The sequence below is a fragment of the Nicotiana tabacum genome, chromosome 14 (genome assembly GCF_000715075.1).
Source record: "Nicotiana tabacum cultivar K326 chromosome 14, ASM71507v2, whole genome shotgun sequence".
Taxonomy (NCBI): Eukaryota; Viridiplantae; Streptophyta; class Magnoliopsida; order Solanales; family Solanaceae; genus Nicotiana; species Nicotiana tabacum.
Window position 1 is genome coordinate 13,172,615 of NC_134093.1, and position 15,939 is coordinate 13,188,553.

Sequence of the window (15,939 nt, forward strand, 5' to 3'; positions counted from 1 at the left end):
GAGGCGATTCTTAGCACGTTCGAGGACGAACGTTTGTTTAATACGGGAAGGATGTAACGACCCGGTCAGTCGTTTTGAAAATTTAAGTCCCGTTAGGCGGAATAAGGCCATGAGCAGCTTCGAATTATGTGTATTGACTTGTGTGCGTTGTTGAATTCAATTACCGGGGTGATTTGAAATGATTTGGGACACTTAGTCCCTAAAACGGAAGCTTAAGTCTTAGAATTTTGACCGTAGTTGGAGCTGTGTGAAGACGACTCCAGAATAGATTTTCGTCGGTTCCGTTAGCTCCGTTGGGTGATTTTGGACTTAGGGGCATGTCCGGATTATGTCTTGGAGGTTTGTAACTCATTTAGCCTTGAATTGGCGAAAGTCGAATTTTTAGAGATTTTGACCGAAAGTGAACTTTTTGATATCGGGGTCGGAATGCGATTCCGAGAGTTGGAACAGCTCCGTTATGTTATTTGGGACTTGCTTGCAAAATTTGACGTCATTCCGAGTTGGTTTGATTGATTTCGGCACAAGCTTTCAAAGTTGGAAGTTTGAAAGTTCATAAGTTCGATTCGTGGTGCGATTCGTAGTTTCAACGTTGTTTGATATAATTTGAGACCTCGAGCGAGTCCGTGTTAGGTTAGGGAACTTGTTGGTATATTTAGACGGTGTCCCGGGAGCCTCAGGTGTGTTTCGGATGGGCTATGGGACATTTCTTCTATTTTTGGACTGCTGGTTTCTACCATCTAGTTTCCTTAATCGCGTTCGCGTCACTTCTTCCGCGTTCGCGTAGTGCAATTTGTGGAGAATGAATTATTATTCTTCGCGTTCGCGTAATTCCATTCGCGATCGCGAAGGTCTGCTTTTCCCTTCTTCGCGTTTGTACCCGTCTCTTTGTGTTCGCGTAGCTCAGTTCCTGGGCCATCAATTTCCTTATTCGCGATCGCATATGTTTGTTCGCGATCGCATAGCACTAATTCGGGCAGTAATTATTTCTTCTCCGCGTTCGCGTGCTTGTCTTCGCGTTCGCGAAGCACTTCTTGGCAGCCTCATTTTTCTTCTTTGCGATCGCATTATTTCTTCCGCGATCGTGATGTACAAATACCTGGGCAGAATATAAATTTCTCTATTCCGAGGGTTAGCCATTTTAAATATTTTTGGAGTTCTAGAGCTCGGTTTTGAGCGATTCTTTGTGGGTTTTCAAGCAAATCGATTGGGTATGTATTCTTCACCTAGAATTTATTATATTCCATGATTTTATCTTTATTTTTATTATTTAATTTGTGTTTTGAGTTGAGAAAAATGGGGATTTTTGAAGAAAATTTTCAAAATGAAAAATCATGATTTGAGGGACGAATTGGTATCGGAATTTGATAATTTTAGTATGGTTGAACTAGTATCGGAATGGGTGTTCGGATTTGGTAAAATTTGTCAGGTTCTGAGGTGCGGGCCCGGGGGTCGATTTTTAAATTTTGATAAAGATTGAAGCTTTATGATCCGGAATAGTTTCTTATGAGTTTTATTTGTGTTTCGAAGTTATTTCGATTAGATTTGAGCCGCCCGGAGGTTATTTCACCCGAAAAGTTCATTTTAGAGTATCGGTTTGTCTTCTTTGAGGTAAGTATCTTGCCTAACTTCGTGTGGGGGAACTATCCCTTAGGATTATAGTCTTCTATGCTAATTGTAGTCTGTGTATGTGAGGTGACGAGTACGTGCTCGGACTTATTTTTGGAAAGTTGACCTTTTAGGGTTCTTAGGTCCTTGTATTCACTGAATATGCAGGTCTTCTCGTTATGATTACGTTTCTAAATTACCTGTTTTAATTAGAATTAAATGCTTCGTGATCCTCCCTTGTTGCTTATTTGAGTCATATGTGCCCTAACTGAAATTTATTATCTCTCCTATCGCTATGTTGTTTTTTCCCTAACTGCTTATCTTTATTTGAAGTTGTAGTTATCCCTTTTGTAAATGTTCACCCTTAATTGAGGTTATGGTTATCTTTCCGTCGCCTACCTTTATTTGGATTTGTTGCATCTCTTTCGTAATTTTCCAAACTTATAAGAAGCTTAGATATCCTATGCCTTAGTTGATTTGTCCTATTTGGAATTATTTCACTCGTGTTAGTTTTCTTGTTGTTGAACCGTATATTGTGGGATCATTGTTTACATATTATTTTCTTCTAGGGGTGGGCATTCGGTATTTTGGTTCGGTATTTAAGAGTTTTGGTTCGGTATTTCGGTATTCGGTTTATCAATTGTGTATACCAAATACCGTACCAAAGTATTTCGGTACGGTTCAGTATTTTTTATTTTGTTTCGGTACGGTTTCAGTTTAATACATATTCATGTGTCGTACTACCAAGTGCTAAGAGCCTAAGCATTAAGCAAAAGGCAACAACACTAAATAATCAAATCCGCCATTCTAATTTCTGCCTAACAAAAGGTGTGTAAGTAAGGCAGCACCACAACACTAAATAATCTGCCATTCTGCCTAATAAAAGGCAGCAAGGCAGCAACACTAAATAATAAAATAAGCAAGCCAGAAAAACTAAATAACAAAAGGCGTGTAAGAGCACATGATTATCACATTCACAGCAAGTACACACCTGATTATCACATTCCTAACAAGTACTTGAAAGGGAAAAGAAGTAAATAAATATCACAGCAAGCTAAGATAGTACCAACTACTAACGAGTAGCAGCAACCAGCAGAATTAAACACGGTGCAACAAAAACATAGAGGGCATCCCTCTATTCAAGTTTACACTAATAGTTTCAAATCAACTTAGTCTTAATTCTTAAATACGGATTTCAGGAAGACGCTCAAGACAATGCCTAATATGCTTCCTTAAACAATATGTGCCATCCCTCTTTGGATAACATTAGGAGCACCGATCATGATTGCACTTGAACCTAAAAAATAAAAGATAAATCATAAGTTAGAATATTATTTTTTTGATGATAATAAAACAAAACTACAAAAGTATATCACCAAATGAATAGAGTATTAAACTTACCACTCAAGTTGCAAGTTGCAACTATACATCAAACAATGCTAGTAGTGCTTCCATTATTTTTCATATCTAAAGATAATTTGACCAAATATGTCATATAAATAAACAAGTATGATATATTATTTTGAACTAAAATACACATAAAATATTAAAGCTTACCAAACTCGAGTTCCTCAAGATACTCCCAGTCTTCTTCAACACTAATAGGATTCTTCTCTTCTCTAAGCCAATCTTGAACACAAACAAGAGCTTGCACACATTTATGAGTCAATGAACTCCTAAATGAATCAAGAATACGGCCACCGGTGCTAAACGCACATTCCGACGCCACACTAAAAATTGGAATGGCCAACACATCACGAGCCAACTCTGAAAGAATAGAAAATCTAGGAGCATGTGTTTTCCACCAACTTAAAATATCAAATTCTTCACTAAAAGGCTCTTGTTCTTCACTAATGTATTTATCCAACTCCGATTTAGCACTCCCACTTCCATTGTCTTCCTTTTGTTTCTTCAAGTGAAGCTTCATCCTTATTAATGATGCAGTTAAAATACTCCCACTAGATGTATTAGATGTGTTATTAGATGAAGTAGAACTAGATGGAGATTGAGGACAAGATCCAGTTGAATACTTTTTTAGATACTCTTCAAACAAAGAATTCATATAAGCATACACCTCAGCATTTATTTTCTTCCCTTTTTCCTCCCCAAAAAGTTCTTCAAGTGCAAGACTAACATATTCAAATTTGTTACGTGGATCCAAGACGGAAGCAATAAAAATCATTTATTCATCTTTTCAGGCTCACCCCAATACTTCTTGAACTTTTCTTGCATCCGCTCAGCCATTTTTCTCAAATGCTCATCCTTACTAATTAAACACATTTTCAAATGACAATAAAGTTCAGATACATCCTCAAAATGAGAATTACAAGTGACATAACGTGAACCTGAAACTTTTTTGATGAGCTCGTGAAATCTTGCAAGAAACGCTATCACATTCCTCACATTCACCCAATCATCAGATTCAAGAGGACCTGCACTACTACCATCTTCACAAAGATGAGAACATAGATAAGCAGAAAATCCATCATCAAAAAGATGAAACTTGTCAAAGGCCTTTTCAAAGTTTCGTGCCGTATCCAATATAAAATAGGTGGAATTCCACCTAGTAGGAACATCCAAACATAATGTTTTGGTACATTCTACCTTTACATGTGCACAACACTGTTTAAACTTTAAGGTCCTTGCAGGCGAAAATCTCACATACCTCACAATATTTCTAAGACGTGTGACAGAAGCATCAATTTCTTTCAAACCATCTTGCACAATTAGATTTAGTATATGAGCCATGCATCTCACATGAAGATGTTTACCACTCATCATATTAGTTTTTCACATATCTAATTTTTTAGACAATTCTTTGACTGTGATATCATTTGAAGAAGCATTGTCCACGGTAATAGTGAACACCTTGTCTAATTTCCATTCAAGCAAACAATTATAAATAGCTTTAGCCATCTCTTCACCCTTATGAATAGTGATAGGGCAAAAATTTAGTATTCTTTTATGCAACTTCCAATCCCTATCAATGAAGTGGGCTGTCAAACACATATAATTTATTCTTTGCAATAAAGTCCATGTGTCTGTTGTGAGGCAAATTTTTGGTTGTGCTTCTCTAAAAGACCTTCTTAGATTTTGCTTCAATTCACCGTAAACTTCATAACAATCCCTTGTTATTGTTCTACGAGAAGGAAGACGAAATAATGATTGAGTTATTCTCATAAATTTCATAAAGTCTTCCTTTTCTACAAAGCTAAATGGTAGTTCATCAATAACTATCATCTCAATTAAGGCCCTCCTAACCACTTCTTGATCAAATTTCCAAAGCGATCCTCCATCATTTTGGCAAGATTGAAAATTTATCTTTGTTTGACTATTATCTTTATCAATGTAAGGTGGGTATTCTTTGCATCTAGCCAAATAATTTTTCAATCCTGTTGTTCCATTCCTAGATGTATTAGTAGCATAAGCTTGCTTACAATATCTACACTTTGCTTTACCGACCCCATTTACCTCAAATTTATCAAAATGTTGCCAAACTTCGGATCGAGGTTACATGGCTTTTCTTTTCTTAGAATCTTGAGTATCAATTGTGTTGGTGTTGCTATCTTCAGTAATAGGTAAACTTTCAGTTGAACCGGTATCACTTACTCTACTTTCATCCGCCATCTATACAAAATTAAAATAAATATAAACACAAATTGAGACTAGAGTTGAGTTTAGATAATCAAAGTCTAAAATGGAGGTTGACAAGTATTTGACAAGGATATTTACGAATTTCTGGGCTACTGTTTCCCTGACATAATTTTGTAATCTCATTAGAGATATATTTATGTGATTATCTTTCACTAGAAATACTAGTAATTGAGAGCAAGAAAAAATAATATTATGCAAAGAGTGGAATCTGGAAGTGAGTCTTCATGTCAAAGTTAGTAACCTTCTATAAGACAATTAATGTAGACGTTCAGTTTCCTTTTTTCTTTTACAGATATAGAATTTGTTAGCTGATTTCATTATTATATCAAATGAAGATAATCAAAATAAAGTACGCCACCTAACAAGAAAATGCCTCTTTGTACGCCACCTAGTGAAAGATAATCACATAAATTTTTTTTGCTTGGCCACCCCTAGTTTTCACTCAGTCAAATCTTGTAGTTTAATAACTCTAATAAAAAACTAATCCCACTCTTTACAAGTTTACATGTCACTAGAATCTTTAGGTTCAAAGTGGAAATTTCCAGAACTTGTTTATGAAGAGATTAGCCATTAAAAAAAAACAAATGGCAAAACAAAGAGTTTTCCTTATTCCAAGAACTACCAATTAATATACCATAAATTATTATAAAAAACTGAAGATTGAAGAATGAAAAGTTATGAACCTTTTGAAGAGTTGAAGATTGAAAAATGAAGGTAAAAAATAAGGAAACCAGCAGTCACACTTGAGAGTCGTCGGCGCCGAGGTCGTGAAGTCGCCGTGACGTCGTCTGACTCATCTCTATCGCGCCGAGGTTCTCACTTTTTTGAGTTCTCTCTCACAGTCACAGCTCTTTGCCTCTTTGGCTAGGTTTCTGTTTCTCCCTTTCTAATTTCCTGTAGTGAAGTGAAACTAGGAAAAGACTAAAGAGGGTAAGAGTTGGGCCTTATTGGATTGGGCTGGGCATTAGGGCAGTGTAGAGAATTAGAGATACAACATATTGGGCTGGGCTGGGCAGTATAGGTCCAACATAAAATTCTTTAAAATTCGGTATTTCGGTATACCGAAATTTCAAGATCCTAATACCGAGGACCGAACCGTTATACCGAAATACCGAATTATACCGAAATACCGAAAAAACTGAAACCGAAATACCGAATTAATTCGGTCCGGTTCGGAATTCGGTTTTTCGAATTTTATGCCCACCCCTATTTTCTTCCCTATTGGGTTGTTCTTATTATGCCTAGTATTCTTTGTTATTGCTATTCCTTGTAAACTAGTTTTACCGTTTCTTGCGATCGAAGGTTCTTGAGTTGATTTATTTGTCGTACCCTTGTGTTAGTATTATTGTTGCAGTTGTACTTGTTGTTCTTGCATATTTACTTTGGGACTACGAGGCGGTACCTTGGGAGATCCCCCTGTTTTATATATTTACTTTTGAGACTACGAGACGATATCTCGAGAGTCCCCTTTGTTGACATCTCTTTGTTATGGGGTTGCACGAGGTTTCTGCCCTGCTATTGTTATTATTGATATTTGCACATGCGGCGTGACAAGGCGGGATATATGTATGTGGGTTGCACATGTGGCGAGACAAGGTAGGAACATTATTATGCTCGTGTTGCGAGACAAGGCGGACATTTACTTTACTATTGCACACGTGGCGAGACAAGGTGGGACATATCAGGGATTGATTTGTGATAATTTGTGATGGCCTGGGGGCATTCTTGTTGTTGATATTTGTGTAGTGGTACACTTACCTGTGTGAGATTTATCTTGTGAAAGTTGTGAGAAAACATTCTACGTGTTGAACGTTCTTTTCCTTATGCTCACTAGCTAGTATGAATTATGTTAGAACACTTGCACAATCATACACGTAGTTAAGCACTCTTATCAGATAAGAGGTTTTTTTGATATTGTTGAGTATAAATGCACACCCTTGCTTACTTTCCTTCTATGTGAGAGTAGTTCTATTTGGTATGCGAGTCGTCAGTGCGGTTATGAGGTATAAAGAGTTGACAGGATGCCAAGTATTAGGGTTCAGGTATTGAGATCCATGAGTTATCATTTGTCCGAGGTTCGGTACCTCGTGGAGTTTATTGACTAAAACCCGGTGTGAAAGTTGTCATATTGTTGAGTTGTTACTTTTCCTTTCTTTATCTGTGATTATCGGACTTAGGCTGTGTTTCCGTTCTTTCTTCTATGTCATTATTATGGTGTTCCGCTGATAGTTGTTGTTTTCCTTCCTTATTGCAATTATCGTATTAATTGCCACTTCACGTAGTCTTTTTTGTAGATATCATACTCTGTTATTTTTATACTTATACTTGTTCAGGTTATTTAGTCCAATAGGTGTCTTGACTATATCTCGTCACTACTCCACTAAGGTTAGTCTTGATACTTGCTGGGTACCGCCGTGATTTACTCATACTACACTTCTGTACATTTTTGTGCAGATCCAAGTACTTCGAAGTCAGTTGATCATTAGCTAGCTGTGCGGACTATTGCTGTGGAGACTCAAGGTAAACCTGTTGCTGCATTCGCAGGCTTCGGAGTCACCCTCCTATTTTGTATTCAGACTGTTTTACCTATTTCCAAACAGTTGTATTTAGAAATTTGTAGAAAACTCTGTAGAGCTTATGACTTGTACTACCGGTTTTGAGAATTGTAAATTTTTATAAAGAATTCCATTTCAAGTTGTTAGATGTTATTTATTATGGTTGTTACTCAGTAATTGTTAGGCTTACCTAGTCCTTAAGACTAAGTACCATCACGATATCCAACGGAGGAAATTGGGCCGTGACAAAGATACTTACCTCGACGAAACTAAGTCTATGCTTTAAATGATCTTCGCGAGTGAAGCCACCTCCGGACGGCTCAAATCTGAAATTGGCCCCTTAATAATACTACGATGGTCCACCACACTAAATAAATTTCAATTTACAACAATGAAACACAATTTCACCAATATTAGTAACAAATTTCCAGATTCTTTTGTCATTTAGGTATTTTGTCAAACACCTAGAGTACATAATTCTCTACAACCTCCTTCAATAGAATTTCTTCAACTAACAACCTCCTTCAATACCCATCCAAAGGTAGGTGTTGTGCAAATTAAGACACCTTTTCCACTTAATATTTCCAACTTTCGCCAATTAGTGCTGAAACCTTCTAGACTTATCCAAATACAAATCCAGGCATGCGCTCAAGTCAAAAATCACCATCCGGTCCTAACAGAACCATAAAAATTTCGACCCGAGGTCGAATACTAAAAACTCAAATTTGGTCAACTCTTTTAACTTAAGCCTTCTAACATGGAATTTATTCTTCTGAACTAACTCCAAAACACTTGAAAATCCAAATCGATGATTCACACACGTCATAATACATCATATGAAACTATTCAAGACTTCAAATAGTTAGATGAAGCGTAAATGTTCAAAACGACAAGTTGGGTCGTTACAGAGTCGCTCATGAAAATCACTTCCGAACGACTCAAAAATCTGAGCCAATGATGCACGCAAGTCATAATACACTATGAGAAGTTACTCGTGACCTCAAACTGCCGAACCCATGCAACTACTCAAAACGACTAGTCGGATCATTACAAAAACTTTTTCGGAAAATATTTTTTAGTGTTTGTTTAGAGAGTAGAAAATATTTTCTTAGACAAACCCAAAAGGGACTAATGTGCTGCTTTATTTTTTCACTCAAAAATAACGTTGAAATTTGTGCTACATAACTAAAAAATACTCTTTTTTAGTTGAAAAAAAGTATTCATTTTGCTAAAATGAAAGAAAATACTTTTTTCATATCACAAAAAGAAAATACTCATTTTGTTAAAAAAAAATACTTTTTACAATATTATTTTGTTGAAACAAAAGAAATTATTTTTTCTACATCATAAAAAAAAGTATTTTTTTTGTTGAAATAAAAAAAATACTTTTTTACATCATGAAAAGAAAGTATTCTTAATAATATTTTTATTTAGGGTGGGGGGTAGGTGTGATGACCCGATAGGTCATCTTATATTTTAGAACCTAATTCTGCGTTTCAAGGTCTCAAAACCCTCATCTTGGCCTTCCTCGATTTGCGTGCATAGTCCGAGTGTTCTTCCGGAAGGCTTATGCGTTAAAAGTTGATAAAAAGAGATTTTTTGCCAAACAAAAATCTTATTTAAGTTGACTTTGGTCAACATTTTTAGCAAATGGACCCGGATTCATGTTTTGACATTCCCGGTAGGTCCGTATCATAATTTGGGACCTGGGCGTATGCCCGAAAACGAATTCCGAGGTCCTTAGCGCAAGATATGGAATTTTGATGAAATATTAAAAGTTTGGAAGTTTAATGATTTGTAGAATTTACTGATGTTTAGTCTTGTTGATACCGGGTTCGTATTTTAATTTCGGAGTCCGGTATAGGTCCACTATAATATTTAAGACTTGTCTGTGAAATTTGGTGAGAAACGGAGTTGATTTGACGTGATTCGGACGTCCAGTTGTGAAAATAGAAGTTTAAAAGTTTTCTTGAAAATTTTATTTGATTTGGTATTCAATTCATAGTTCTAGGTGTTATTTTGGCGATTTGATCGTGCGAGCGAGTTTGTATGATATTTTAGGACTTGTGTGCATGTTTGGCTTGGAGCCCCGAGGGCTCGGGTGAGTTTCAGATGGGCTACGGGATGATTTGAACTTAGAAAAATCTGGTTTTCTGCAGTTTCAGGTAGGGTTGCTTATCGGGAGGATCGGGCGGTTATTTACTCTTAACAGTTTGGCTTATCGGTTATCGGCTTTTAAATATATTAATCCGCTAGCCACCTGATAAGATATCGGGCGGATTGGTATCGGTTTAGCTATTATCGGGCGGTTATCGATTTAGTTTCAGTTGATTGAAACTTAACATACTTCAGCACAGTCAATATTTCTCATACATTCAACATTTCTCATACATATATATCAACTATATTCAAGTGGATGGTTATCGTCGCATACATAAGAATGTGGACTGCTTGAGCATAAGAATGCATAGTGCTGTTAGCACAGCAGCCATAAGAATTTTACCAACAAAATTACTCTTCTTCTCTGGATCTGCATAATCCAGGCTTACAATTAATAAAGAAAGTTGATATTTTAGACCCTAAAAACAAGTATTGCTCACAAATCACAATACTGAAAGAAAATAAAAGACAACTGACCACATTCACCCATCACCTTATGACTTTGTATATTTTTAGCCATGCTACAAATTAAGGAACTATCTGCAGAAAGACACAAGATCAAATTAAGACAGAACAATAGTTAGTTTGAGGAAATTCAATTAAAGATTCTGCTAATAAGTAATGGAAAAGCTATCTCTATTTATCAACTCATATAGAAAAACTTCATTCTTTAACTGAATATCAACCAAATATTTATCAACTCAAATATTATCTAGGATTGTGTTATAACATTCTTTAACTGAATATCAACCTGATTTTCAATTGAAGTGAAGAAAAGAATGATTATAATTGATTATGAATCTTTAACTTGCAAAGCATGGCCATACATTTTTTGACTTCCTTTTTCCTTCTTCCTTGCTATGCTGGCTATGCATGTGCATGACTGTGCGTGGTTGTTGTTTGAGAATTTCTTTCTAGAGGGAGAGGCGAGAGGGGCTAGAGGGCTGGCTGCTGGTTTAGTTGCTAGGGTTTCTAAAGGGGACTACTGTAAATGTTAAATGTTAATCAAGTGGGAAAGGGATTAGGATGTAGGAGAACGGGAAATCACGAAATAAAGCTAAAGGGAAAGTTAGGTGTCCCACTCACCCACTCAAACTAAAAAGATAAAAAATAAATATAGTAGTAATATGGATAAAAATATATATATATATATATATATATATATATATATATATATATATATATTCTTAACGGGTTAACGGATTATCCGTTAAAAAAATTGAATAATACGCCACCAAACCGATAAGTCGTTAATAAAAAAAATTTAATTCGTTCCCCGTCCGTTAAACCGTTAACCCGATACCAATAAGCCATTAAGCCATTTTTGCGGTTCGCTTTTCGATTTCGGTTCGGCTTTGAACACCCCTAGTTTCAGGTGCCTTATGATTTCCTTCTTTACGTTCGCGAAGGCACTCTCACGAACGCGAAGTAAAAATTGGGATGGCTGGGCTTTTCTTCTTCGCGAACGCAAAGGCTGGGTCGCGAACGCGGAGCGATGGGGGCTTTACCTTTCGTGAACGCGACCAGCTCAACGCGAACGCGTAGGGTTTGGGACCTGGGGGAAGGGTCAGTCTTTCCTTCATCGCGAACACGAACGCGAAGGCCAGGGGGAGTAGCCTTCGCGAACGTGAAGTGGGACTCACGATCGCGTAAGCTTGATAAGCTCTGCTCTTCACGAACACGACAGTGTCCTCGCGAACGCGATGAATACTGTCGCCCAGCTATTAAACAGTCCCATTATGGGACTTAAGCCATTCCTTCAAATTTTCAAAAGCTAGACGGCCTTGAGGCGATTTTCAAGAGACATTTTCTTCCCCATAGTGTTGGTAAGTGATTCTAAACCACTTTCTTTCAATTACCCATTATATTTCATGAATTTTCAACCTAAAATCAAGAGTTTTCATAGTAGAATTGGGGGTTTTGGGTAGAAACTAGGGATTTGGAAAAAATAGGGATTTAGACCTCAAATTGAGGTCGGATTCCAAAACCAATTATATAGCCGGACTCGGGGGTGAATGGGTAAATGGATTTTGGTACGAACCTCGGGTTTTGACCAAGCGGGCCCGAGGTCGATTTTGTTTTTTACTTTTTAAGGGAAGGTTTGGGAAATCTAAATTTATGCAATGTAATTAATTCCTTTAGCAATATTTGATATTATCGAGTTGTTTTTGAATAGATACAAGTGGTTTGGAGGTGGATTCTAGTGGAAAAGCTGTGATTGAGTATCGAGTGGCCTTTGGAACGAGGTAAGTATCGTGGTTAATCTTGACTTAAGGGAATTAGGAACCCTCGGACTATTTGCTATGTTAAATTCATGTGAGCGGCGTATATGTGAGGTGACAAGTATTTATGCGCCGCCAATTTACCTGTTTTCCATGTTTCTCCCATTTTTCTCATATTTTCTCCTTCCCATGCCTAATTGCTATGTGTTTAGACTAGTGTTGTTAAATTGATCGCTCTTATTATGTTTACGGATCTTCTGGTGATAATTGAGTATTGATTCCGAAGTTGAGGTTGATATTGTGGAACCAAATGTTGAAGTAAGGCTTTGTACTTGTTATTCTATCTCCATATTGTTATTTTTTCATTGCATTATGGTAAGGGAGAGTGTTAATGCACGAAGGGTGATGTCATGCTTTATTGTGAGTGTTAATGAATGAAGGGTGATACCGTATCGTATTGTGAGTGTTAATGCACGAAGGGTGATGTCGTGTCATGATATGAGAGTTAATGCACGAAGGGTGATGTCGTGTCGTTTCTATTGATTTTATGGTGAGGTTGAGAGTAAAAGCACGAAGGGCGATGTCGTGCATTTTTCCTTTACTGTATTCACTGTTCCTGTTGATTCATAGTATATTGGTTGTTCCAGTCATCATTCTGCGGTAGTTCTTTATCTCGTATATCCCTCAGCATGTTCCCCCTCCTGATATTTCCTGTCTAGCTCTCCATTGTTGTTATTTGTATACACTGTTAAATTGTACAAATTTATTTGTAGGTGTCTTGTCTTAGCCTCGTCACTACTTCGTCGAGGTTAGGATCGACACTTACCAATACATGGGGTCGGTTGTACTGATACTGCACTCTGCACTTTCTATACAGATTTTGGTACGAGATTTTAGCTGTTGGACCCGCTATCCGGAGACTCAATGTAGATCTGTCGGCATTCACAGACCTTGAAGTCTACGTCTATCTTTTCTATTTTACTGTTTCTTTCATTCAAACAGTTGTATTTCTCTTAGACTATTACTTATAGTGAATTCTAGAATGCTCGTGAATTATGACTCCAGATCCGGGTGGTAGTAATTAATGCAGTTTTAATATTATTCTGCACTCGCTATATTTCATCTTAGCTTCATTGCTGTTATATACTGAATGGAATAATGAATGGTTTAATGATTCTCGAACGTTGGCTTGCCTAGCAAGTGAAATATTAGGCGTCATCATGGTCCGATGGTGGGAATTTCGGGTCTTGATATGTTGGTATCAGAGCACTATGTTGCTTAGGTCTCACGATTCACGAGCGAGCTTAGTAGAGTTTGGAGGATCGGTACAGAGACGTCTGTGCTTATCTTCCAGAGGCTATGAAGTTTAGGAGCAAATTTCACTTATGTTCTTCTCTGTCGTGTGATTTTGTTTTCTCAGTACTAATTAAACTCTTCTACTCTTATTCTCTCGCAGATGGCGAGAACACGTACCGCTTCTTTATCTGAGCAGCAGCCAGAGGCCCTAGTGGCAGCTCCTACGCAGGGCAGAGGTCGAGGTCGTGCTAGAGGCCGAGGTATGGGTAGGGCTCAGCCTAGAGCCCGAGCAGCAGCCCCAGTGGTGGAGCCTCAGGTAGAGCTTGACGAGGAGGTTCCAGCCCAGACTGTTCCTATCGGGCTAACTCAGGTTCCAGAGGGGTTCATTGCCACTCCAGTGCTCCAGAACGCTTTGGTCCGTTTGGTGGGCCTTATGGAGAGTGTGGCCCAGACTGGCACATTTCTCATGGCACCAGTCGTCTCTCAGGCTGGAGGAGGAGCCCAAACTCCCACTACTCCCGCTCTAGAGTAGATAGCTCCCCAGTATCAGGCTCCAGCAACTCAACCAGTCAGAGTAGTTTAGTCGGTTGTTGTGGCACATGCCGAAGATGGGTCAGCTATGTCTTCTGAGGCTTTATGGAGATTGGACAGGTTTACCAAGCTCTTCCCAGTTCACTTCAGTGGTGCTATTTCAGAGGATCCCCAGGAGTATCTCGACAGCTATCATGAGGTTCTATGGAACATGGGTATATTGGAGACCAATGGGGTCGACTTTGCTGCATTTCAGATGTCTGGTTCCGCCAAGAAATGGTAGAGATATTATTTGTTGACCAGACAAGCTGGGTCGCCTGCTCTTACTTGGGACCAGTTCTCTCAGCTCTTTCTAGAGAAGTTTCTGTCTATCACATTGAGAGAGGAGCATCATCGTCAGTTTGAGTGTCTCCGGCAGGGCAGTATGACTGTTACTCAGTATGAGACCCGTTTTGTGAATTTGGCCTGTCATGCTATTCTTCTGCTTCCCACCGAGAGAGAGAGAGAGGAGGAGGTTTATTGATAGACTTTCTCAGCCTATCAGATTGCAGATGGCTAAGGAGACTGGGAGTGAGATTTCTTTTTAGGAGGCTGCCAATGTCGCCAAATGAGTCGAGATGGTTCTTGCTTAGGGAGGTCAGGGGTCTGACAAGAGACCTCGTCATTTCGGTGAGTTTAGCGGTGCCTCATCTAGAGGCAGGGGTACTTTTGGTTGAGGCCATCCTCCCAAGCCATTTCATTTAGCACTCCAGACATCCCATGGTGCCTTAGGTAGTCGTGGTCCTCATCTTCCTTATTCCGACCAGCTAGCCTACAGTGCACCACCAACTCTTATCAGTGCACCTCCACTCCAGAGTTATCGGAGTGGTTACTCAGGTCGACAGGGTCAGTTTCAGGGTCAGCAGTCACAACAGCCGAGGTCATGTTATACTTGTGATGATCCGAGGCACATTACTAGATTTTGCCCTCAGGCATCGGGCAACTCACAACATCAGAGTTCTCGTGCCATAGTTCCGGCACCAGTTGCTGCACCAGCTAGAGGCAGGGGTCAGCAACCAGAGGTATAGGCCAGACTGTTAGAGGTGGAGGCCAAGCCGTTAGAGGTGGAAACCAACTAGCTAGAGGCCGTCCCAGGGACGTAGTTCAGAGTGGTGAGGCCTAGCCCCGGTGTTATGCTTTCCCAGCCAGGCTTGAGGCTGAGTTATCTGACGTTGTTATCATAAGTACTATTTCAGTTTGCAGTAGAGATTCTTCAGTTCTATTTGATTCGGGATCTACTTACTCCTATTTGTCATCCTATTTTGCTTCATATTTGGTTGTGCCTCGTGATTCTTTGAGTGCTCATGTGTATGTGTCCACACCAGTGGGAGATGCTATTATTGTATATCATGTTTATCGTTCGTGTGTGGCCACCATTGGGAGCCTTGAGACTCGCTTAGATCTTCTACTTCTCGATATGGTTGATTTTGATGTCATTATGGGTATGGATTGGTTGTCACCTTATCATGCTATATTAGATTGTCACGCCAAGACGGTGACCTTAGTCGTGCTGGTGATGCCTCGATTAGAGTGGAGAGGGACTCCTAGCCATTCTATCAACAGGGTTATCTCTTATGTGAAGGCTCGGCATATGGTCGAGAAAAGGTGTCTAGCTTGTTTGGCTTATGTCCACGATTCTAGTGCGGAGGTTCCTTTCATGGATTCAGTGCCGATTGTTCGTGAGTTTCCGGAGGTATTTACTGCAGACCTGCCGGGGGTGCCACCCGACAGGGATATTGATTTCTGCATTGATTTGGCTCCGAGCACGCAGCCCATTTCCATCCCGCCATACCGCATGGCCCCGCCGGAGTTGAAAGAATTGAAGGAACAGTTGCAATATTTACTTGATAAGAGCTTTATTAGACCTAGTGTCTCGC